Source organism: Taudactylus pleione, unplaced genomic scaffold (assembly GCF_031769625.1).
Source record: "Taudactylus pleione unplaced genomic scaffold, aTauple2 ptg000755l, whole genome shotgun sequence".
In the NCBI taxonomy this organism is placed as follows: domain Eukaryota; kingdom Metazoa; phylum Chordata; class Amphibia; order Anura; family Myobatrachidae; genus Taudactylus; species Taudactylus pleione.
The window spans coordinates 3,064,054-3,091,153 of NW_028285157.1; positions in this window are offsets into that span (position 1 = coordinate 3,064,054).

Here is a 27,100-nt window from a genome sequence, read left to right on the forward strand (position 1 = left end):
CACAGGACCACAATTTTCGAAACCATATCCGGCAAATACATGAGCTCGCCACCAGAGCGGTGGAGGCATCTGAATCGGCCTTTTAAAAGGCCGATACAGCGCTCCACCACTTGCCTGGTGGCTGTAAGTGCGGTATTAAACTCACTTTGTGGACCTGGTGGGGGAGCCAAGTAAGGAGTGAGCAGCCAGGGCATGCAAGGGTATCCACTGTCTCCTGTGAAAAAGAATAGACAACATCAGGATCACTGTGTATCAAGCTTAACATTGTTATGTACTAAAGGTCCACTTACCCAGAAGCCACGCATCACCAGCTTGTAGGTTGATTAATTTGTGCCATATCACTGATTGCCGGATGACGAAGGAGTCATGTGCACTTCCTGGTAATTTTGCATTCAGGGACAGGATCTGGAGGGAGGCATCACATACCACCATTACATTCAGGGAGTGATAGTGTTTCCTGTTTCGAAATATGGCCTCCAGCCGTGCTGGAGGCTGAAGTGGTATGTGAGTACCATCCACAACCCCTATGATGTGTGGGAAGCCAGCTATTTGGTAAAAATTGGCCTTGGCCACACTAAGGGCACCCATATCCAAAGGCATTTGAATAAAATGATGGAGGTGCTTGAAAAGTGCCTCCATCACTGCCCTCAGGATCCGGGAAAAGGAGGATTGTGAGATGCCCGCCACTATTCCGTTGTTTGAAATGATCCTGAGGCACAGAAATGTAACACCGCCATAAATTGCATAAGTGGTGGTATTGCTGTAGGACTGTCAATTTGCCGCTCAAGATCACTCTCTATTAATGAGAGAGTGTCTATGATGATTTTGGGAGGAAGACGGTAGCGTCTTAAAACCTCATCATCGGGCATTCCAAAAAGGGTGACACGTGTTCGAAATATCTGGGGCCTTGCACGCCTACGATGCCTACGCCTGGGACGAGATTGAGGTTGGTCGGCTTCCGGGAGCATGGCCAGAACAATCCGCCTTAGATCAACCTGAAATGGCAAGATTGGAATGTAAGGCTTTGGACCCACCCCAAAAGAAAATTCAAAACAACTTAGCTTGATGATACCATCCATTGCTGCTTACATGCCGGGGTATTGTCATGATACGTCCAAACTGAAATTAATCACAAAAATTATTTTACAAATTTCACTCTGTGCATTTTTGTTTCTAAATTTTGTGCTAGACCAAACTTAAAATATGCGAAACACACATTTGGCAAAAGTGCAAAACGACATTGCACACAGTACATCAAAATGGGTTGAAATGTTTGCACAAAAAGCGAAAGGGCAACCTCAAAAATATAAAAATGATTAATAAGCATTTTAAAAAGCGCTAATTAGTTCGCAAATACAAGTCACAATAGTAAGTAGTAAAAATGCGCTAATTAGTTCGCAAATACAAGATAAAAAATGGACTTACCAAGAGCAAATATATAAGAGTCCAAATCAAAAGGTCTTTGGGTCCGAAATTAATCAAAAGCTAAAATAGATGAAAATAGGGATCCAAAATTTAAAAAAACGAAGAAACACAATGAAACAACAATTGATCAAAAGTTAGACTTCACAAAACTTACCAAATCAAGAAACGAGGTAAAAAAAATAAAAAGCAAAAAAGAGAACGGAAAATAAAAACGCAAATCTACCAAACAAAATAATCTCCAACCGCCAACTCCTTTATACGCAAACAATACACTCCAGCCAAGGTAACCTCCAACAATCCAAAAACGCCACCTCGACTCGAGACACACCAAGCCATAAATAGTGTTTCGTTTCCCGCACAAATTAAGGAGGGATCATAGGAACGCACAATCAATGATGCGGCCGCAAAATAAGGACGCATGCATAAATACGTCACGAAAACACATTAAAATTCTGGTGTATTTCTTGTTTGGACCTCAGACATGGCGACAGACCAGGGAAACAATGCCCAAGAGTCAGGCGGTAAGTCTTTCATGCATTTTGTATCAATGATTAATTTGAAACATAAGATTGGGCAAGTTGTGATTTTGTGAAATCTGAATATTTACACAAATAGGTGAGGAGGATGACATGGAAGAGGCTGCTGGGCCCAGTATTCCGGCCAAAGCTGCCAAAAAAAAAAGGCAGCCACATTTCACAAGAAAGGAGATGGAGGTTTTGATACAGAAGTGTGTGGACATCCTGCCACAGGCAGACAGGAATATGAGTCTAAGCCAGAAGGGGAGAATGTGGGAAGAGGTAGCCGTTGCTGTCAATAGGGTGGGTGATTATGTCCGTCTAGCCCGGGATGTCAAACGGCGGTAAGTAAACACTTGCCCCCCTAAAAACAAACACCATTTTAAACAAAAGGATAATGGCTTCCATTTTTTCCCACAGATGGGGCGACTTCAAATATCGCCTAAAGCAAAAACTCGCGGACAGGGCTAGGCATGCAAAGGGGACAGGTGGGGGTCCCACCCCTGTGTCATTGGAGTTGACGGATTTAGAAGAGCTGGCACAGGGGTGTGTGCAGCCTGTGGAGGTGTTTGGCGTGTCCAACATGGATACGGACATGCCAGACTTTGCGGCTCCTCATGTTGTCCCAGGTAAATCTTTTGATGTCATCAACTCTGAAATGTTATTGTGCCAATATGTAGATTCTAATGTGAGACTTTTCTCTTTTTTCCTAACAGAGACACAGGCGGATGAGTCTGCTCCAGAGGGGAGCCTTGGCCGCTGAATTTCTGCTGGCTCGGCAGGGGAGGAACCAGTACAACCGGCTGAGGACCCTGCAGAAGCCAGTCCAGGGCAATCCCCCTCGCAGGCAGTGTCCCTCCTCACAGAACTCAATTTCAAATCGGATTTCCATACGGAGATTCTGCAGAGGATGGACGCCAGTCTGGTACGGGTGGCTGAGGCCCTGGAGCAAAATGCTGCGGCCAACGTGACCATTGGTCAGGCCCTGGCGGAAAATACCAGGGCCAACATCCGCATCGCCAATGCCCTGGAGCAGTTCGTTCGCCAGCACATGGTGGAGCCGACCTCCCTTCCTGCCGGAACATCAGGATCCTCCACCTCTGGCACAACATCAGCCAATCCTCCAAATGTGCCTAGCCCTGTGCCTAGTCCAGAGGCCACCACATCTGCCTCTGGACAGGCCAGCCCGATGACATCCCGGACCCGGTCTGGCGCCCTCCCTCCCCCATCCAAACGGGTGAAAAAACGGTGACAGCAATGGTGACTTTTCCCACAATCCTTCTGTGCTTGGCTCATATTCCTTTCTGGTCAAAACTTCCCTCTCCTTTCTTGTGAAATGTTTTTAAATTTTGGATGTATGTTTATGTCAACAGTTATGTTGGGCCAATTTGTTTGATTTTGGGACATATCTTTGGCAAAAAAAGATGTCCCCAATATTTTAATTTTTTATTTTTTTGTTTGAGCAATAAATTGAAACAAAAAATCTGACATTGGATTGTGAAATTATTGTACAAATGGGTTACATTTAATCCTGGACCAAAAGGCAAAAACTGGCAAAAAACAAGAAAAATTAAAAAAAAAGAAATGGGCTCTTTAAGGAACGTTTAAAAAATCATATAACGAGGCAAATTCAAGAGGTAAAAATAAAATGGTGCGAAAATTAAAACATGATGACATTATTGTTACAATAGGCCCTAACCACCAAATTGAGGGCAAAATAAACCCCCACAAATGTACGCAAATTGATTGTGTCATCCTGACATTAGCAGCTCTGAGTTCCACCTGCGTACGGTTTTGTGCTATCCCAAAAAACTGATTTCAAAACACATACCAAGCCGGTTTTCAATCCAACACTAATTGCTTTTCAGCCCTCCCGCGATTAATCGCAACAACATCGTGGAGTCCCGGGACGGAGGAGAAGGCCATCGCCAATGTGGTCGAGTAATCCAGACCCTAAGCTGTGCGAGCATTTTGAAGGGAAAGAGGATCATCCAGTGACGTATGAGTCGGTCCGAACACATTTTACGCTCGCATTTGCTAATGTATGTACGCCCCAAAAACGCCTCGCCACGCCTGCGTTTTTCCATCTCCACCCCCGTCAACACCCAAAAACGCCCTGTTCTGTCAATCACATTTGACATGTCACTTCCTGTACGGTATTTGACGAACGAGACCCAAAAAACTCGCAATCTGCCGTACGCACATGCGCAGTGTTACACCGACGCATGCGCGGTTATTCAACATCGGAACGCAACGAGCGTACTGCTGTTTGCGAGTGGCTCTGAATGAGGGCCATAATACACTATGTATGATGCATATAGTGGGTTTCTGTGATCACTGGTCCTGTATATGCTGTGATTATGACACACAATACACTATGTATGATGCATATAGTGGGTTTCTGTGATCACTGGTCCTGTATATGCTGTGATTATGACACATAATACACTATGTATGATGCATATAGTGGGTTTCTGTGATCACTGGTCCTGTATATGCTGTGATTATGACACATAATTAGGGGTGAGCGGGTTCGGATTTCTGAAATCCGAACCCCCCCGAGCCCCGCCGATCCGAGGCAGATCCGAATCAGGCTCGACTTTTCCCGCCTGACTCGGATCTGAAATCGAGGCAAAACGTCATCATCCCGCCTTCCGGGTCTCACAGGTTTTGGATCCTATATAAGGTACCCGCGTCGGCGCCATTTTCTCACTCGGCTGTGGACAGTGAAGAGGGAGGGTGGGAGTTAGGGCTAGCTGGGCTGTGTAGTGTAGTGTAGTGCAGAGTAGTGTTGTGCTGTGCTGTGCTGCGCTGTGCTGCTGTTGTCCATAGGGGCTGTGTCCACTACTTCAAAGTCCATAGGGGCTGGCTGTGTTGTGCTGTGCTGCTGTTGTTAATAGGGGCTGTGTCCACTACTTCAAAGTCCATAGGGGCTGGTTGGACTGTGTTGTGCAGTCAGTTCTCCATAGGGGCTGTGTCCACTCCAAAATCCTGTGCAGTGTCCCAGTCCTAAAGGTGTGCTGTAGTGTTGTCCAGTGGGTGCTCTGTCCATCAGGGGTGCTCCCCCCAAGTGCTAAAAAAATAATATTTTTTCTGTGTTTGTGAATTGTGTGCGCAGTAGCCGCACGTGCATCAACAAAGTAGCACCAAGCGTGCGCCTGTGTCATAAGTAAAGGGCCGGCTGGCTTGACCGTTAAAGGGTGCTGTAACCCCCAAAGTACACTCCAAACCAAATAACAAAATATTTTTTCTGTGTTTGTGAATTGTGTGCGCAGTAGCCGCACGTGCATCAACAAAGTATTGCCAAGCGTGCGCCTGTGTCATAAGTAAAGGGCCGGCTGGCTTGACCATTAAAGGGTGCTGTAACCCCCAAAGTACACTCCAAACCAAATAACAAAATATTTTTTCTGTGTTTGTGAATTGTGTGCGCAGTAGCCGCACGTGCATCAACAAAGTAGTGCCAAGCGTGCGCCTGTGTCATAAGTAAAGGGCCGGCTGGCTTGACCGTTAAAGGGTGCTGTAACCCCCAAAGTACACTCCAGTCCAAACCAAAAAAAAAATTATTTTCTGTGTTTGTGAATTGTGTGCGCAGTAGCCGCACGTGCATCAACAAAGTAGTGCCAAGCGTGCGCCTGTGTCATAAGTAAAGGGCCAGCTGGCTTGACCGTTAAAGGGTGCTGTTACCCCCAAAGTACACTCCAAACCAAATAACAAAATATTTTCTGTGTTTGTGAATTGTGTGCGCAGTAGCCGCACGTGCATCAACAAAGGAGCAGCGCCAAGCGTGCGCCTGTGTCCCATAAGTAAAGAGCCAGCTGGCTCATTTCTTAAACGGTGGTGTAACCCACAAAGTGCGCTACTCTCCAGCAAAAATAAAAAAATATTTTCTGTGTTTGTGTGCGCCTTAGCCGCACGTATATATCAAATCGATATAACATAAATGGAGGACCAAACTTTATCTAATAAAAATAAAATAGAGAAAGATCAAGAACCACTTCCTCTTAGTGCTGACGCTGCGACCACTAGTCATGACATAGACGATAACATGCCATCAACGTCGTCTGCCAAGGCCAATGCCCAATGTCATAGTAGAAGCCACATACAATCCCAAATGACAAAGTTCAGGAAAATGACCTTAAAAAAAACATTTAAATCATCTGAAGAGAAACGTAAACTTGCCAATATGCCATTTATGACACGGAGTGGCAAGGAACGTCTAAGGTCTTTCCCTATGTTCATGACTAGTGGTTCAGCTTCACATGACGATGGAAGCCCTCCTCCCACTAAAAAAATCAAACGAGTTAAGCTGGCAAAAGCACAGCGAAGAACTGTGTGTTCTATGAAGATATCACAAATCCCCAAGGAGAGTCCAAGTGTGGTGGCGGTTGCGATGCCTGACCTTCCCAGCACTGGACGGGAAGAGGTGGCTCTTTCCACCATTTGCACACCCCCTGCAAGTGCTGAAAGGAGCACCCACAGTCCACTTGCTGATATGCAAATTGAAGATGTCACTGTTGAAGTACAACAGGATGAGGATACTGGTGTAGCTGGCACTGAGGAGGAAGTTGGCGAGGAGGATTCTGATGGTGATGTGGTTTGTTTAAATCAGGCTCTGGGGGAGACAGTTGTTGTCCATGGGATGAAAAAGCCCATCACGGTCATGCCTGGGCAGAAGACCAAACATTCCACCTCTTTGGTCTGGCAATATTTCTATCCAAATCCGGACAACAACTGTCTTGCCATATGTACCTTATGTAAAGGTGGAATAAGTAGGGGTAGGGATGTTAACCACCTAGGAACATCCTCCCTTATACGGCACCTGCAGCGCGTTCATAATAAGTTACTGTCAAGTTCCGAAACTTTGGCTAAGACCGTAAGCAGTCCAGGGACACCTAAATCCCGTTGTCCTGTTGTATCCAAGCGCCTGCAAACCACACCGTCAACTCCCTCCTCGTCAATTTCCTCCTTAGTCAAGATCGGAAGTAGTCCTGCAGCTCATGTCACTGGCATGACTGACTCTCCAATCCGGGATTCCTCCGGAGGATCCTGCATTGCTACGCCTCCTGCTGCCGCTGCTGCTGCTGCTGGGAGTCGTTCATCATCCCAGAGAGGAAGTAGGAACACCACTACTTTTACTAAACAATTGACCCTCCAACAGTCCTTAGTGAGGAGGATGAAGTACGACAGCAGTCATCCTGAAGCAAAATGTATAATTGAGGCCTTGACTGCTATGTTGGTGTTAGACGTGCGTCCGGTATCCGCCATTAGTGCAGTGGGATTTAGACAATTGATGGAGGTAGTGTGTCCCCGGTTCCAAATCCCGTCTAGATTCCACTTCACTAGGCAGGCGATACCGAGACTGTACAGAAACGTCAGAAAAAGTGTCCTCAGTGTCCTGAAAAATGCCGTTGTACCCAATGTCCACTTAACCATGGACATGTGGACAAGTGGAACAGGGCAGACTAAGGACTATATGACTGTGACAGCCCACTGGGTAGATGTATCACCTTACGCAGCAACAGCAGCAGCATCACCAGTCGCAGCATCTCAGAAACGCCAGCTCGTTCCAAGGCAGGCTACGCTGTGTATCACCGGTTTCACTTAGACTCTCCAGGGGATTTGTGATATCTGACAACGCCACCAATATTGTGCGGGCATTACATCTGGGCAAATTCCAGCACGTCCCATGTTTTGCTCACACAATAAACTTGGTGGTGCAGAATTTTCTGAAAAGCGACAGGGGCGTGCAGGAGACGCTTTGGGTGGCCCGAAAAATTTCTGGCCACTTTCGCCATTCAGCGACTGCGTGCCGAAGACTGGAGCACCAGCAAACACTCTTGAACCTGCCCCGCCATCACCTGAAGCAAGAGGTTGTGATGCAGTGGAACTCAACCCTCTATATGCTTCAGAGGATGGAGGAGCAGCAAAAGGCCATTCAAGCCTATACATCCACCTATGACATAGGCAAAGGAGGGGGTATGCACCTGACTCAAGCGCAGTGGAGAATGATTTCCGTGTTGTGCAAGGTTCTCCAGCCCTTCGAACTTGCCACACGTGAAGTCAGTTCAGACACTGCCAGCTTGAGTCAGGTCATTCCCCTCATCAGGCTTTTGCAGAAGCAGCTGGAGAAAGTGAAGGAGGAGCTAAGACGGAGCAATTCCGCTCGGCATGTGGGACTTGTGGATGAAGACCTTCATTCGCTTTGCCAGGATTAGAGGGTGGTATATAACAGTTGAAATCAGACCACTACATTTTGGCCACCATATAGGTTTAAAGCCTATGTGGTGTCTCTCTTTCCGGCCGACACAAGCCTGCAGAGGTGCAAAAACCTGCTGGTGAACACACTGTCAGCTGAAGCGGAACTTGACACGTCAACAGCTCCTTCTTCATTTTCTCCTGCAACTGGGGCTGCCAGGAAAAAACTTAGGTATCCTAAGCAACCCGCTGGCGGTGATGCAGGGCAGGCAGGACCAAGTTTGGACATCTGGTCCGGACTGAAGGACCTGGCAACAATTTCTGACATGTCTACTGTCACTGCATATGATACTGTCACCATTGACAGAATGGTGGAGGATTACATCGGTGACAGCATCCAAGTAGGCATGTCAGACAGTCCATACCTGTACTGGCAGGAAAAAGAGGCAATTTGGAGGCCCCTGTACAAACTGGCTCTATTTTACCTGAGTTGCCCCCCCTCCAGTGTGTACTCCGAAAGAGTGTTTAGTGCAGCCGGGAACCTTGTCAGCTAAAGGCGTAGGAGGTTGCTTCCACAGAATGTGGAGAAGATGATGTTCATCAAAATGAATTATCAGCTCTTCCAGGGAGACCAGCCTCCAGAAGGTACAGAGGGACCTGTGGTGGTGGATTCAAGTGGGGACGAGTTAATACTTTGTGAGGATGAGGATGTACACACTGAAGAGGGTGAGGAATCGGTGGATGAGGAGGATGAGGATGACATCTTGCCTCCGTAGAGCCAGTTTGTGCAGGGACAGATTAATTGCCAGCTTGTTTTGTGGGGGCCCAAACGAACCAATCATTTCAGCCACAGTTGTGTGGCAGATCCTGGCGCTGAAATGATTGGTTTGTTAAAGTGTGCATGTCCTGTTTATACAACATAAGGGTGGCTGGGAGGGCCCAAGGACAATTCCATCTTGCACCTCTTTTTTTCTTTGCATTATGTACAGTTTGGGGCCTAGTTTTTCAAACTGCCATCCTGTCTGCCACTGCAGTATCACGCCTAGATGGGTCACGTGTTTGTGCCGCCCACTCGTGTCGCTTAGCATAGTCATCCAGCTACCTCGGTGCAACCTTTTGGACATAAAAACACTATTGTGAGGTGTGACACATAATACACTATGTATGATGCATATAGTGGGTTTCTGTGATCACTGGTCCTGTATATGCTGTGATTATGACACATAATACACTATGTATGATGCATATAGTGGGTTACTGCTGTGATCGCTGGTCCTGTAGATGCTGTGATTATGACACACAATACACTATTTATGATGCATATAGTGGGTTACTGCTGTGATCACTGGTCCTGTATATGCTGTGATTATGACACACAATACACTATGTATGATGCATATAGTGGGTTTCTGTGAACACTGGTCCTGTATATGCTTTGATTATGACACACAGGACCTCATTCAGAGCCGCTCGCAAAATACGAGCGTTCGCTCTGAATGAGGCCGGCCGCTTCTTCTTTCAAAACCGGCCTCCTGGCTGCTTGCTAAGCTGTCGGTGACCACGCACAGCTTTAGCGAATGACCAGGTGATGGTCACAATGGTCGTGACTATCGCGACCATCGGAGCTTGCGACGAGACCCTTGGGGTCGGGTCTCGTCTCCCGCAAGTCCCAGGTAGCTTCCTGCTCTAGCAGAGCAGGAAGCTACCTACTGATATCACTGCTGATGTCAGTAGGGCCGCCTACAAACTGCAATTCCCGTGTTTTTTCCCAGCGGCTTTCGCTAGGTGATGCTGCACCTGTAGTGCAGCAGGTTCCAGTACTTTCCTTTCACCCCATACTCACTGGTTCAGTGCCTATGCTTGCTCCTCCCAGGTTGCAGCCTTCCTTATCTGCAGCAAACATGGATCCTTGTGCGGCCGCTAATGCGTTGGTGGTTTTGGCAGGTGCTTTGGCACCTTTCTTGTCAGCGCAGTCCACGTCGCCCCCCCACCCAGCATTGGCTCAGTTATCTGCACACTTGCAGGAAACTTTGCCCTCCCCCCCTGATGGGATAGCTTTTGCGCGTTTACCATTTGCTAGGGGTGTTAAGTCCTGGTGCTGCGCTTTTGGTTTCTCATCCTACGTCTGTGAATGTGGCTATGGATTTTGTGCCTGTTCTCCCTTCTCCCTCCTCTGCAGGTGTTGCTGCAGCTGTGACCTCTGCTAACCAGATTGATGACGGGGTGGTTTGCTGAATAGATTGGTTGCGTTGCTTAAATGGGTAATGTTAGCTGGGTGGAAATGATAGACGATAGATCTTGATCTATTGACGGCAGTCAAAGGTGTGTGCTTATCGCAGTTTGAATTTAATTTGCTTAAATTTGTAATAATGTCACGGTGCATTTCAGGTTAGTGAGTTGATGGCACCGCACATGCTTTGAGGTCTGCTCTGCTTTGTTGGGATGTATTGTGCAGCAAGGAACCTCTGCTGCGCAGGTTTAGTTATGAGTAGTTCACGAATGATCAGTTCAAATTAGGGGTGAGCGGGTTCGGATTTCTGAAATCCGAACCCCCCCGAGCCCCCCCGATCCGAGTCCAATCCGAGTCAGGCTCGACTTTTCCCGCCTGACTCGGATCTGAAATCGAGGCAAAACGTCATCATCCCGCCTTCCGAGTCTCGCGGGTTTTGGATCCTATATAAGGTACCCGCGTCGGCGCCATTTTCTCACTCGGCTGTGGACAGTGAAGAGGGAGGGTGGGAGTTAGGGCTGTGTAGTGTAGTGTAGTGTAGTGCTGCTGTTGTCCACTACTTCAAAGTCCATAGGGGCTGGCTGTGTTGTGCTGTGCTGCTGTTGTTAATAGGGGCTGTGTCCACTACTTCAAAGTCCATAGGGGCTGGCTGGACTGTGTTGTGCAGTCAGTTCTCCATAGGGGCTGTGTCCACTCCAAAGTCCTGTGCAGTGTCCCAGTCCTAAAGGGGTGCTGTAGTGTTGTCCAGGGGGTGCTCTGTCCATCAGGGGTGCTCCCCCCAAGTGCTAAAAAAATAATATATTTTCTGTGTTTGTGAATTGTGTGCGCAGTAGCCGCACGTGCATCAACAAAGTAGTGCCAAGCGTGCGCCTGTGTCATAAGTAAAGGGCCGGCTGGCTTGACCGTTAAAGGGTGCTGTAACCCCCGAAAGTACACTCCAGTCCAAACCAAAAAAAAATTATTTTCTGTGTTTGTGAATTGTGTGCGCAGTAGCCGCACGTGCATCAACAAAGTAGTGCCAAGCGTGCGCCTGTGTCATAAGTAAAGGGCTGGCTGGCTTGACCGTTAAGGGTGCTGTAACCCCCGAAAGTACACTCCAGTCCAAACCAAAAAAAAATGATTTTCTGTGTTTGTGAATTGTGTGCGCAGTAGCCGCACGTGCATCAACAAAGTAGTCCCAAGCGTGCGCCTGTGTCATAAGTAAAGGGCCGGCTGGCTTGACTGTTAAGGGTGCTGTAACCCCCGAAAGTACACTCCAGTCCAAACCAAAAAAAAAATTATTATCTGTGTTTGTGAATTGTGTGCGCAGTAGCCGCACGTGCATCAACAAAGTAGTGCCAAGCGTGCGCCTGTGTCATAAGTAAAGGGCCAGCTGGCTTGACCGTTAAAGGGTGCTGTAACCCCCAAAGTACACTCCAGTCCAAACCAAAAAAAAAATTATTTTCTGTGTTTGTGAATTGTGTGCGCAGTAGCCGCACGTGCATCAACAAAGTAGTGCCAAGCGTGCGCCTGTGTCATAAGTAAAGGGCCGGCTGGCTTGACCGTTAAAGGGTGCTGTAACCCCCGAAAGTACACTCCAGTCCAAACCAAAAAAAAATTATTTTCTGTGTTTGTGAATTGTGTGCGCAGTAGCCGCACGTGCATCAACAAAGTAGTGCCAAGCGTGCGCCTGTGTCATAAGTAAAGGGCCGGCTGGCTTGACCGTTAAAGGGTGCTGTAACCCCCGGAGGTACACTCCAGTCCAAACCAAAAAAAAATTATTTTCTGTGTTTGTGAATTGTGTGCGCAGTAGCAGCACGTGCATCAACAAAGTAGTGCCAAGCGTGCGCCTGTGTCATAAGTAAAGGGCCGGCTGGCTTGACCGTTAAAGGGTGCTGTAACCCCCGAAAGTACACTCCAGTCCAAACAAAAAAAAAATGATTTTCTGTGTTTGTGAATTGTGTGCGCAGTAGCCGCACGTGCATCAACAAAGTAGTCCCAAGCGTGCGCCTGTGTCATAAGTAAAGGGCCGGCTGGCTTGACTGTTAAGGGTGCTGTAACCCCCGAAAGTACACTCCAGTCCAAACCAAAAAAAATTATTTTCTGTGTTTGTGAATTATGTGCGCAGTAGCCGCACGTGCATCAACAAAGTAGTGCCAAGCGTGCGCCTGTGTCATAAGTAAAGGGCCGGCTGGCTTGACCGTTAAAGGGTGCTGTAACCCCCGAAAGTACACTCCAGTCCAAACCAAAAAAAAATTATTTTCTGTGTTTGTGAATTGTGTGCGCAGTAGCCGCACGTGCATCAACAAAGTAGTGCCAAGCGTGCGCCTGTGTCATAAGTAAAGGGCCGGCTGGCTTGACCGTTAAGGGTGCTGTAACCCCCGAAAGTACACTCCAGTCCAAACCAAAAAAAAATTATTTTCTGTGTTTGTGAATTATGTGCGCAGTAGCCGCACGTGCATCAACAAAGTAGTGCCAAGCGTGCGCCTGTGTCATAAGTAAAGGGCCGGCTGGCTTGACCGTTAAAGGGTGCTGTAACCCCCGAAAGTACACTCCAGTCCAAACCAAAAAAAAATTATTTTCTGTGTTTGTGAATTGTGTGCGCAGTAGCCGCACGTGCATCAACAAAGTAGTGCCAAGCGTGCGCCTGTGTCATAAGTAAAGGGCCGGCTGGCTTGACCGTTAAGGGTGCTGTAACCCCCGAAAGTACACTCCAGTCCAAACCAAAAAAAAAATTATTTTCTGTGTTTGTGAATTGTGTGCGCAGTAGCCGCAGGTGCATCAACAAAGTAGTGCCAAGCGTGCGCCTGTGTCATAAGTAAAGGGCCGGCTGGCTTGACCGTTAAAGGGTTCTGTAACCCCCAAAGTACACTCCAAACCAAAAAAATATATATTTTCTGTGTTTGTGACTTGTGTGCACTGTGGCTGCACGTGCATCAACAAAGGAGCAGCGCCAAGCGTGCGCCTGTGTCCCATAAGTAAAGAGCCGGCTGGCTCATTTCTTAAAGGGTGGTGTAACCCACAAAGTGCACTACTCTCCAGCAAAAATAAAAAAATATTTTCTGTGTTTGTGTGCGCTTTAGCCGCACGTATATATATCAATATAACATAAATGGAGGACCAAACTTTCTCCGATAAAAATAAAATAGGGAAAGATCAAGAACCACTTCCTCCTAGTGCTGTTGCTGCTGCTGGGAGTTGTTCATCATCCCAGAGAGGAAGTAGGAACATCACTACTTTTACTAAACAATTGACCCTCCAACAGTCCTTGGCGATGAGGATGAAGTACGACAGCAGTCATCCTGAAGCAAAACGTATAACTGAGGCCTTGACTGCTATGTTGGTGTTAGACGTGCGTCCGGTATCCGACATTAGTGCAGTGGGATTTAGACAATTGATGGAGGTAGTGTGTTCTCGGTTCCAAATCCCGTCTAGATTCCACCTGCATCCTCAAAGCAGCAGCGACAAGCGTGCGTCTGTCTGTTAAAGGGTGGTGACACCCTCAAAGTGTGCTACACAAACAATTAAAATATTGTTCTTTTTTTTTCGGTCTTTGTGAAATGTGTGGGCTGTAACCGCACCTGCATCCTTAAAGCAGCAGCGACAAGCGTGCGTCTGTCTGTTAAAGGGTGGTGACACCCTCAAAGTGTGCTACACAAACAATTAAAATATTGTTCTTTTTTTTTCGGTCTTTGTGAAATGTGTGGGCTGTAGCCGCACCTGCATCCTTAAAGCAGCAGCGACAAGCGTGCGTCTGTCTGTTAAAGGGTGGTGAACACCCTCAAAGTGTGCTACACAAACAATAAAAATATTCTTCTTCTTTTTTCTGTCTATGTGAATTGTGTGGGCTGTAGCCGCACCTGCATCCTTAAAGCAGCAGCGACAAGTGTGCGTCTGTCTGTTAAAGGGTGGTGACACCTCAAAGTGTTCTACACAAACAATTAAAATATTGTTCTTTTTTTTCCGGTCTTTGTGAAATGTGTGGGCTGTAGCCGCACCTGCATCCTTAAAGCAGCAGCGACAAGCGTGCGTCTGTCTGTTAAAGGGTGGTGTAACTCTCAAAGTGCTCCAAAAAATAAAAAACTATTTTTTTAATGTGTTTGTGACTTGTGTGCGATGTAGCCGCACTTGCATCCTCAAAGCAGCAGCGACAAGCGTGCGTCTGTCTGTTAAAGGGTGGTGACACCCTCAAAGTGTGCTACACAAACAATAAAAATATTCTTCTTTTTTCTGTCTTTGTGAATTGTGTGGGCTGTAGCCGCACCTGCATCCTTAAAGCAGCAGCGACAAGCGTGCGTCTGTCTGTTAAAGGGTAGTGACACCCTCAAAGTGTGCTACACAAACAATTAAAATATTGTTCTTTTTTTTTCGGTCTTTGTGAAATGTGTGGGCTGTAGCCACACCTGCATCCTTAAAGCAGCAGCGACAAGCGTGCGTCTGTCTGTTAAAGGGTGGTGACACCCTCAAAGTGTGCTACACAAACAATTAAAATATTGTTCTTTTTTTTCGGTCTTTGTGAAATGTGTGGGCTGTAGCCGCACCTGCATCCTTAAAGCAGCAGCGACAAGCGTGCGTCTGTCTTTTAAAGGGTGGTGACACCCTCAAAGTGTGCTACACAAACAATAAAAATATTCTTCTTCTTTTTTTCTGTCTATGTGAATTGTGTGGGCTGTAGCCGCACCTGCATCCTTAAAGCAGCAGCGACAAGCGTGCGTCTGTCTGTTAAAGGGTGGTGACACCTCAAAGTGTTCTACACAAATAATTAAAATATTGTTCTTTTTTTTTCGGTCTTTGTGAAATGTGTGGGCTGTAGCCGCACCTGCATCCTTAAAGCAGCAGCGACAAGCGTGCGTCTGTCTGTTAAAGGGTGGTGTAACTCTCAAAGTGCTCCAAAAAATAAAAAACTATTTTTTTAATGTGTTTGTGACTTGTGTGCGATGTAGCCGCACTTGCATCCTCAAAGCAGCAGCGACAAGCGTGCGTCTGTCTGTTAAAGGGTGGTGACACCCTCAAAGTGTGCTACACAAACAATAAAAATATTCTTCTTTTTTCTGTCTTTGTGAATTGTGTGGGCTGTAGCCGCACCTTCATCCTTAAAGCAGCAGCGACAAGCGTGCGTCTGTCTGTTAAAGGGTGGTGACACCCTCAAAGTGTGCTACACAAACAATTAAAATATTGTTCTTTTTTTTTCGGTCTTTGTGAAATGTGTGGGCTGTAGCCGCACCTGCATCCTTAAAGCAGCAGCGACAAGCGTGCGTCTGTCTGTTAAAGGGTGGTGACACCCTCAAAGTGTGCTACACAAACAATTAAAATATTGTTCTTTTTTTTCGGTCTTTGTGAAATGTGTGGGCTGTAGCCGCACCTGCATCCTTAAAGCAGCAGCGACAAGCGTGCGTCTGTCTTTTAAAGGGTGGTGACACCCTCAAAGTGTGCTACACAAACAATAAAAATATTCTTCTTCTTTTTTTCTGTCTATGTGAATTGTGTGGGCTGTAGCCGCACCTGCATCCTTCAAGCAGCAGCGACAAGCGTGCGTCTGTCTGTTAAAGGGTGGTGACACATCAAAGTGTTCTACACAAACAATTAAAATATTGTTCTTTTTTTTTCGGTCTTTGTGAAATGTGTGGGCTGTAGCCGCAGCTGCATCCTTAAAGCAGCAGCGACAAGCGTGCGTCTGTCTGTTAAAGGGTGGTGTAACTCTCAAAGTGCTCCAAAAAATAAAAAACAATTTTTTTAATGTGTTTGTGACTTGTGTGCGATGTAGCCGCACTTGCATCCTCAAAGCAGCAGCGACAAGCGTGCGTCTGTCTGTTAAAGGGTGGTGACACCCTCAAAGTGTGCTACACAAACAATAAAAATATTCTTCTTTTTTCTGTCTTTGTGAATTGTGTGGGCTGTAGCCGCACCTGCATCCTTAAAGCAGCAGCGACAAGCGTGCGTCTGTCTGTTAAAGGGTGGTGACAACCTCAAAGTGTGCTACACAAACAATAAAAATATTCTTCTTCTTTTTTCTGTCTTTGTGAATTGTGTGGGCTGTAGCCGCACTTGCATCCTCAAAGCAGCAGCGACAAGCGTGCGTCTGTCTGTTAAAGGGTGGTGTAACCCTCAAAGTGTGCTCCACAAACAATAAAAATATTCTTTTTTTTTTTCTGTCTTTGTGAATTGTGTGGGCTGTAGCCGCACTTGAATCCTCAAAGCAGCAGCGACAAGCGTGCGTCTGTCTGTTAAAGGATTACATCGGTGACAGCATCCAAGTAGGCATGTCAGACAGTCCGTACCTGTACTGGCAGGAAAAGAAGCAATTTGGAGGTCCCTGTACAAACTGGCTCTATTTTACCTGAGTTGCCCCCCCTCCAGTGTGTACTCAGAAAGAGTGTTTAGTGCAGCCGGGAACCTTGTCAGCGAAAGGCGTAGGAGGTTGCTTCCACAAAATGTGGAGAAGATGATGTTCATAAAATGAATTATCAACTCTTCCAGGGAGACCAACCTCCAGAACGTACAGAGGGACCTGTGGTTCCAGCAGGGACGAATTAATACTCTGTGAGGATGAGGATGTACACACTGAAGAGGGTGAGGAATCGGTGGATGAGGAGGATGAGGATGACATCTTGCCTCCGTAGAGCCAGTTTGTGCAGGGACAGATAAATTGCCAGCTTGTTTTGTGGGGGCCCAAACGAACCAATCATTTCAGCCACAGTTGTGTGGCAGACCCTGGCACTGAAATGATTGGTTTGTTAAAGTGTGCATGTCCTGTTTATACAACATAAGGGTGGGTGGGAGGGCCCAAGGACAATTCCATCTTGCACCTCTTTTTTTTCTTTGCATTATGTACAGTTTGGGGCCTAGTTTTTCAATGCCATCCTGTCTGCCACTGCAGTTTCACGCCTAGATGGGTCACGTGTTTGTGCCGCCCACTCATGTCGCTTAGCATAGTCATCCAGCTACCTCGGTGCAACCTTTTGGACATAAAAACACTATTGTGAGGTGTGAGGTATTCAGAATAGACTGGAAATGAGTGGAAATTAAGGTTATTGAGGTTAATAATAGCATAGGAGCAGAAAAACCTACAAATTCTGTGATTTTAGCTGTTTTTATGCTTTTTTTCAAAAAAATACAGATCCAAAACACAAAACCCAGAACCCAAAACACGGAAGGGTGGTTTTGGCAAAACCAATCCAGATCCAAAACATGAAGAAAGATCCAGATCCAAAACCAAAACACAAAACACGAAAAGTGGCCGGTGCACACCCCTAGTTCAAATAAACTGATCTTCAAAATGAACTAGTTCAATCAGTTCACAGCTCTGGCAATGATCAGTTGATCAGGAGTTAAAACACGTGGGATTCCCCATCAGCTAAAGACATGGTGCTGAGTGCTGCATGCTATATGCTGTAGTTTTGTTTATTATATAAGACATAGGGGGAGAAGTATCAAACCTTCAAGAGAGATCAAAGGGGAAAGTTGCCCATAGCAACCAATCGGCTTCTGTCATTTTATAGACAGTGTTAGTTAATTGACAGAAACTGGCATATACAACCCCTACACTATCACACCCATTATGTCCCTATATATTGAAAAATAGAAAAATTGTTAATTTAGAGGAAAACAGAAATGCAATTAGAATACTACTACTACTACTACTACTACTACTACTACTACTACTACTACTACTAATAATAATAATAATAATAATAATAATAATAAACTAATAATAATAATAATACTATGATTTATAGCAAACTGTGTATCATAATGTAATGATGGGCCTACGTTTATGTGGAGGCCTGCAGCTGCAGTCCCATCAACCCATTTTTAATCTAGTCCAGGTGTGCATCCAGTGACATTAAATAAAAGATGGGGTAACGGTATGGGTTTTTACCTATGACTGTTTTTTCTTCCCAATTACTGTGTTTTCAAAGCATGAAAAAGTGAGACGTCACAATATTCTTAACTTTGGTCTTTCTCAACAATAATTTACATTGCAGCGCTAAACATGTCACTATTACTTTGCTGTGTAAGTGATTGCTTTTTTAAATACTACAAGATCAGACATATTAAACATATCTGATCATTTACAGGACTCATCTAGTAGAAATGCTGTATTGCGTGTGTAATAGAGTTGTTCAGCTTCCTATCACTTCTATTAGCAGTGTATCAGAGCCAGTGATGCAATGTCCTAAATGAACTGAATTTTTTAACTACTCTTTTGAGTGAACTAGATCATAATGACCTAATCAACAAAATAAACTAGATTTCCCATCTCTACGCAGGATGCGTCGCTCTAGCACTTACCAGTTTGGGCAGGGTTGCTGGCTAGCTTTGCAGATCTGTCAGGATGCTGGGACCTGCCCGGTGTGTTTTTTGCGGCTGCGCTCAGAGTGTGGAGAAGTGTGGTTGTGCATCTGGATGGGGGTTCCAGTTGGTAACTACGAATTTTGTCAGTTTTTGCAGCGGAGTATGGTGGATCTCAGTCTACCTTAGCACGAATATGGTGCTCATTTGTTCCGAATGGGGACTGCTACTTCTGCTGCCGCTTCCAGTTTTTCAACATCAGAGATTCAGGCTCTGGGTAGGTGGAACTCCGGCGTATTACGTCAGTTGGTGCGTACAGGCAGGGTGCTTGCTAGCGCTATTCGGCATACTAACCAGGGGTTTAGACTACTCGCTTTCAGGAGTTTGGGGGGATTTTTATTTTTCCTACGGAGGAAACAAATATTCCCCATATAAGTAGAAAAGATCCTAGTAGGTTTTTGTTTTTACCTCCAGCCTGGTTGGCATGCTTGTGTTTGTCACTAACATCGTTATTGTTGTTTTATGTTGTCCTATCTGCGGTTTGCAGGTATGCATGGTGTGGTTCGAGTGTTGTGGTTTCAATACCTTTCTTAAATAATTATGTTATTTTCTTACTGGTTTTACGATGACAGGCCAGTCTGGATTATTGACAGTCATTCCTTTTATTGGGCCGCTAAGTTGGCCCAATGACTCAGGGGTTTATGTACTAAGCAGTGATAAGTGGCAGAATGAAAAGTGATAAGTCTGTGATAAGTGCCAGCCAATCAGCACCCAACTGTAATTTTTCAAACACAGCCTGTGAGATGACAGTTGGAAGCTGATTGGCTGGCACTTATCACAGACTTATCACTTTTCACTCTGTCACTTATCACTGCTTAGTACATAGACCCATCAAGCTCTTTTGTTTTGGCCCATGGTGTTAAGTGGTTGGGTTTTTAGAGGAATGCTGTGGTGTCAATGATGGAGGGTGCGACCGTTTGGTCCGCCTATGGTTTTTGATCGTGCACTTAAGTGGAGATAATGGCGGAGTTGTGATTCAGAGTGCACTCAGATTCATGATGTGCATTTGTTGGTCTGAAGGGGACCATTTGTCGGAGTGGTGAGTATTAAAAGGGCGTCTATGTCTATGGTGCGACTGTTTGGTCAGCCTATGGTGTGATCGTGCACTTAAGTGAGATGATGGCGGAGTGGGGGTCAGAGTGCACTCAGATTCATAGACGATCATTTGTTGGTCTGATGGGGACCAGCTGTCGGAGGTCGATTTGCTTATGATTGGTGGAGACTTTGTTTAAGGTGATAGTGGAGTTGGTTTAGTTTATTTGGGGGCGTGCTGGGGTTTTATTTGCATTGCTTTGGTGGAAGAACAGTAGTGTGCTTCTAGTTATACAAATTAGATGGGTGCACTCTCCTTGATCAATGATAGGCTGGAAATGGCCCTAGAGGGAAATGACACAGCCCATCCGGGCGTGCTTTTGCTGGAGAGTTGAACACCAATGGTGATGTGTTTGGTCTGCATGTGTTTTGTGGGAGTGTCCGTTCTTTGTTGTCAGCCACCATACTAACTTTAAGCTCACAATCAATTTCAATTGGCAACTTCTAATTATCTAATTAGATAGCCCAAATTCAATATTATATTAATTATTAATTAATTATTAATAATATAATGTCAAATAAATTTGACCTTTAATTTTAAATCCAACTCCTGTTGCATGTGTTTTTATTTTTAGATAAGTTTTCAGTTGTGATAAGTCTGAAAGGTATAGTGTACATAGCAAGCATAGGGAGTTTATAAACTGAGATAATTTGGGATCTTATGGATAACTAATTATAGATAGATCATAATGCAAAAACAAACATAACACTATGAGAAATGTTACTGCTTGCTGATAAGAGATATGAAAATAGGATCTACTATCATTTATGAACACAAGGGTTAGCAGAAATGACTTAATGCAGCATTTGAAACTGTAATATGTGATGGAAAATGAACTATTCTTTGTCTTAATGCAGTAATTTTAATTTTACTTTTTTATTGGTGTTAAACTATCATAAATTACACTGGCTTTGTGATTTGAGATTCACATTCAGTCTAGTTAGTAGCACACATTGCCCCTTATGGCTTAAGGGGTAATGTGGCTGCTTACAGGACATATCCTGCTTGAGGCAAACGATCTGCAACAGTGGGAACATTAAAGAAACTGGGTCAGGGATGAAGCCATGAGGAGAAGACAGATAAAAATATTTAAAAAAAATAGTTAAGAGGCAAATGACTGAAACCTGAGAAAGTCATTGTTAATAATAGAGTATTGGTGACAGGGCCGGCCCAAGCCCAATTTTTAGGTAAGCGGATACGCCCGAAAAAGATAAGGGAGCGTGGTCTCGTGGGAAAAAAATGTACACATACCTAAAGCATGTTCACATATGTATATGCAACTACATACAGTATTTACAAATGTATAAATAATTACTCTGTTATATATATATATATATACTGTATATATATATATAAATAAATAAATATATTTATATCCCAATGTTAGCCCTGGCACTCCAGCTCATCGTACATCCATAGCTTGTTCTGGTGCCCTCCTCGGGGGTATGCACCCCCAGATATAAACCAGTGAAACTCAGAGGCTTCCGAGCAATAAACCCAATGTATAGCCACATGACCACATAATAAATACCTAAACATTGGGTTTATTGTTTGGAAGCCCCTGAGTTCCACCTCATGTTTTACTGGAGTACATATATATATATATTAAGGGTGTGCACCGGCCACTTTTCGTGTTTTGTGTTTTGGTTTTGGATCTGGATCTTTCTTCGTGTTTTGGATCTGGATTGGTTTTGCCAAAACCACCCTTCGGTGTTTTGGGTTCTGGGTTTTGTGTTTTGGATCTGTATTTTTTTTTAAAAAAGCATAAAAACAGCTAAAATCACAGAATGTGTTGATTTTTCTGCTCCTATGCTATTATTAATCACAAAAACCTTAATTTCCACTCATTTCCCGTCTATTCTGAACACCTCACACCTTACAATAGTGTTTTTATGTCCAAAAGGTTGCACCGAGGTAGATGGATGACTATGCTAAGCGACACGAGTGGGCGGCACAAACACGTCGCCCATCTAGGAGTGACACTGCAGTGGCAGACAGGATGGCAGTTTGAAAAACTAGGCCCCAAACAGTACATAATGCAAAGAAAAAAAAGAGGTGCAAGATGGAATTGTCCTTGGGCCCTGCCACCAACCCTTATGTTGTATAAACAGGACATGCACACTTTAACAAAGCAATCATTTCAGCGCCAGGGTCTGCCACACGACTGTGGCTGAAATGATTGGTTCGTTTGGGCCCCCACAAAACAAGATGGCAATTAATCTGTCCCTGCACAAACTGGCTCTACGGAGGCAAGATGTCATCCTCATCCTCCTCATTCACCGATTCCTCACCCTCTTCAGTGTTGTGTACATCCTCATCCTCACAGAGTATTAATTCGTCCCCACTGGAATCCACCACCACAGGTCCCTCTGTACGTTCTGGAGGCTGGTCTCCCTGGAAGAGTTGATAATTTATTTTTATGAACATCATCTTCTCCACATTTTGTGGAAGCAACCTCCTATGCCTTTTGCTGACAAGGTTCCCGGCTGCACTAAACACTCTTTCGGAGTGCACACTGGAGGGGGGCAACTCATGTAAAATAGAGCCAGTTTGTACAGGGGCCTCCAAATTGCCTCTTTTTCCTGCCAGTACAGGTACGGACTGTCTGACATGCCTACTTGGATGCTGTCACCGATGTAATCCTTTAACAGACAGACGCACGCTTGTCGCTGCTGCTTTGAGGATGCAGGTGCGGCTAGAGCCCACACAATTCACAAAGACAGGAGAAAAAATATTTTTTTATTTTTTGTGGAGCGCACTTTGAGGGTTACACCACCCTTTAACAGACAGACGCACGCTTGTCGCTGCTGCTTTGAGGATGCAGGTGCGGCTACTGCGCATACATTTCACACACAACCACAGAAAAAAAGATTTTTTTATTTTTTGTGGAGCGCACTTTGGGGGTTACACCACCCTTTAACAGACAGATGCACGCTTGTCGCTGCTGCTTTGAGGATGCAGGTGCGGCTACAGCCCACACAATTCACAAAGACAGAAAAAAAAGAAGAATTTTTTTATTGTTTGTGGAGCGCACTTTGAGGGTTACACCACCCTTTAACAGACAGACGCACGCTTGTCGCTGCTGCTTTAAGGATGCAGGTGCGGCTACAGCCCACACATTTCACAAAGACAGAAAAAAAAGAAGAATTTTTTTATTGTTTGTGGAGCGCACTTTGAGGGTTACACCACCCTTTAACAGGCAGACGCACGCTTGTCGCTGCTGCTTTGAGGACAGTATCATATGCAGTGACAGTAGACTTGTCAGAAATTGTTGGCACGTCCTTCAGTCCAGACCAGATGTCCAAACCGGCCTTGACTTATGACACAGGTGCACGCTTGGCGCTGCTACTGTGTTGATGCATGTGCGGCTACATCGCACACAAGTCACAAACACATTAAAAAAATAGTTTTTTATTTTTTGGAGCACTTTGAGGGTTACACCACCCTTTAACAGACAGACGCACGCTTGTCGCTGCTGCTTTGAGGATGCAGGTGGAATCTAGACGGGATTTGGAACCAGGGACACACTACCTCCATCAATTGTCTAAATCCCACTGCACTAATGGCGGATACCGGACGCACGTCTAACACCAACATAGCAGTCAAGGCCACAGTTATACGTTTTGCTTCAGGATGACTGCTGTCGTACTTCATCCTCCTCGCTAGGGACTGTTGGAGGGTCAATTGTTTAGTAAAAGTAATGGTGTTCCTACTTCCTCTCTGGGATGATGAACAACTCCCAGCAGCAGCAACAGCACTAGGAGGAAGTGGTTCTTGATCTTTCCCTATTTTATTTTTATCGGAGAAAGTTTGGTCCTCCATTTATGTTATATTGATATATACGTGCGGCTAAGGCGCACACAAACACAGAAAATATTTTTTTATTTTTGCTGGAGAGTAGTGCACATTGTGGGTTACACCACCCTTTAAGAAATGAGCCAGCCGGCTCTTTACTTATGGGACACAGGCGCATGCTTGGCGCTGCTCTTTTGTTGATGCACGCGCAGCCACAGTGCACACAATTCACAAACACAGAAAATATTTTTTTATTTTGTTTGGAGTTTACTTTGGGGGTTACAGCACCCTTTAACGGACAAGCCAGACGGCCCTTTACTAATGGGACACAGGCGCATGCTTGGCGCTGCTCCTTTGTTGATGCACATGCAGCCAAAGTGCACACAATTCACAAACACAGAAAATATTTTTTTATTTTGTTTGGAGTGTACTTTGGGGGTTTCAGCACCCTTTAACGGACAAGTCAGCTGGCCCATTTCTTATAGGACACAGGCACACGCATGGCGCTGCTCCTTTGTTGATGCACGTGCAGCCACAGTGCACACAATTCACAAACACAGAAAATATTTTTTATTTTGTTTGGACTGTAGTTTGGGGGTTACAGCACCCTTTAACAGACAGACGCACGCTTGTCGCTGCTGCTTTGAGGACAGTATCATATGCAGTGACAGTAGACTTGTCAGAAATTGTTGGCACGTCCTTCAGTCCGGACCAGATGTCCAAACCGGCCTTGACTTATGACACAGGTGCACGCTTGGCGCTGCTACTGTGTTGATGCACATGTGGCTACATCGCACACAAGTCACAAGCACATAAAAAAATAGTTTTTTATTTTTTGGAGCACTTTGAGGGTTACACCACCCTTTAACAGACAGACGCACGCTTGTCGCTGCTGCTTTGAGGATGCAGGTGGAATCTAGACGGGATTTGGAACCAGGGACACACTACCTCCATCAATTGTCTAAATCCCACTGCACTAATGGCGGATACCGGACGCACGTCTAACACCAACATAGCAGTCAAGGCCTCAGTTATACGTTTTGCTTCAGGATGACTGCTGTCGTACTTCATCCTCCTCGCTAGGGACTGTTGGAGGGTTAATTGTTTAGTAAAAGTAATGGTGTTCCTACTTCCTCTCTGGGATGATGAACAACTCCCAGCAGCAGCAACAGCACTAGGAGGAAGTGGTTCTTGATCTTTCCCTATTTTATTTTTATCGGAGAAAGTTTGGTCCTCCATTTATGTTATATTGATATATACGTGCGGCTAAGGCGCACACAAACACAGAAAATATTTTTTTATTTTTGCTGGAGAGTAGTGCACTTTGTGGGTTACACCACCCTTTAAGAAATGAGCCAGCCGGCTCTTTACTTAAGGGACACAGGCGCACGCTTGGCGCTGCTCTTTTGTTGATGCACGCGCAGCCACAGTGCACACAATTCACAAACACAGAAAATATTTTTTTATTTTGTTTGGAGTTTACTTTGGGGGTTACAGCACCCTTTAACGGACAAGCCAGACGGCCCTTTACTAATGGGACACAGGCGCATGCTTGGCACTGCTCCTTTGTTGATGCACATGCAGCCAAAGTGTACACAATTCACAAACACAGAAAATATTTTTTAATTTGGTTTGGAGTGTACTTTGGGGGTTACAGCACCCTTTAACGGACAAGTCAGCCGGCTTGGTCGGGGGGGCTCGGGGGGGTTCGGATTTCAGAAATCCGAACCCGCTCACCCCTAATATATATATATATATATATATATATATAATGTGTATATAAAAAATTTAAAAATACTTTTTTTCACAATAAATGAATGGACGCCTTAGACTAGATGAAGGCTGCATGGGCATGAGACTCTATAAGAGTCCTCAGTTTTTTGTGAATTGTTAGTATTAGGGAATCTGTTGCTAGGCAGTTTTCTACGTTGTGAGGTCTGTTTACATTAGTTTACTGTCAGCCAATTAGGGTTTTAAAGGGGCGGCTACATTTAGGTGTTGCTATTTAAGGCTGAATTTGAATAGGTTTAGCTTCTTTCTCAGTTGTACACTAAGTAGAACCTGTATCACTCTTGCATTACCTCAGGAGCTGTGTCAGTTTTTCTGTCCTCCACTGTTTAAGCCTCTTTTCTCCTGTCACGTTTTCTTTACCTTACTATCTTTATTATTCAATCTTTTCTGTCCTCTGCTGTCTAGCTTCAATTCATACCTTTCTCTGTCACCTTTCTTTACTTTACTATCCCCTTTTCCCCCTTTGACTGTTTTTCCTCATTACCCCTTTGTTACCCTCCTTTTCTCTGCCAGCATGCCCCATCCCAAACTATCTTCACCCCCCCACCATTTAGTGGAGGCAGCCCGCCCACTCATGGCCATGGGTTACCGCCGGCCTGTAGTGTTTGCGCGTCCTCCTTCACCCAGGGATCTCGCCATTGTCCAGTCCATACCTCAAACAGGTGGTGAGGCAGCTCCCCAGTATCCTATGCCCCTGCTGCTGGTCATAGCAACAACCGGGCCTGGTGGCCTTGGCGGCCTGGGCATACCCACGAGCCATGGGTGCGTTTCCAGGTTTGGGGAAGAAGGCACTTACCCTCCGCTGGGTATCTCCACCGCCTGCCCTACTGCTGCTGGTCCTGGCATCCTGTGTGGCCAGGGTGTCCTTGCAGGCCTTGCGTTGCATGCCGTGGCTTGGTGTGGGGTCATGTGATGAAGCACACACCAGGGACAGGGAATCCCCAGCTGTGTTGAGCCCCAGATATGAAATGGCCTCTGGTACAGGGACCCCTGGCCTCTCTGCGGAGGTCTCAGGGCCCTTACCAGCTGCTATTCACATGGGCACCACTTTGTGGGCTGCATGGGGGAGCTCTGCAGCTCCTGTAATTAGGTGCACCGCAGGTTTTGCCCCAGAATCCCTTTTTCTCCACTATGGTGGTATCTTATCCCTCCTACACCCCCTCAACCCTGGCCTGTAGCCATTTCCCATATGGTCAGCTGATGTTTTCATGCTCACAACAGCCGCCCAGCCCTTATTACCCATGGCAGGCAGCTTACACTTCACCCAGGCTTGGTTACCAGCATATACTCTGCCAAGCATGCTGCAGCAGTGTTTTCATTAATTTTCAGCAGTTTCTATGGCATCTTTTAGCCCTGTTTCCACATTGCTCCAGGCAGCCCCGGTCACTGCCCCACAGTTGCCACCCATCCCTCCCCCCCCCCTGTTGTTGAGTCAGTGTCCTCCATGGATTTAAACGTGTCTGTTTCAAAATCTGGTATTTCCCTAGTGGTTCAGTAGCATCTATGGTGAGAGAAGAGGTAGTCCGTCATAACAGACAGGTGTCTCGGAATGAAGTTGCAGCATCAGGGAGCATTCCTACAGGGCCTACAGGAGTTGTGTCAGAGGATTTGGAGCTTCCATGCCCTTCTGGATCCAGTGAGCATACATCTTCACAAATTTTTAATGACAGTTAGTCATCTGACTCATCTACTAGCAGCTAGTCATCGGGGTCCCCTAAGCACCCG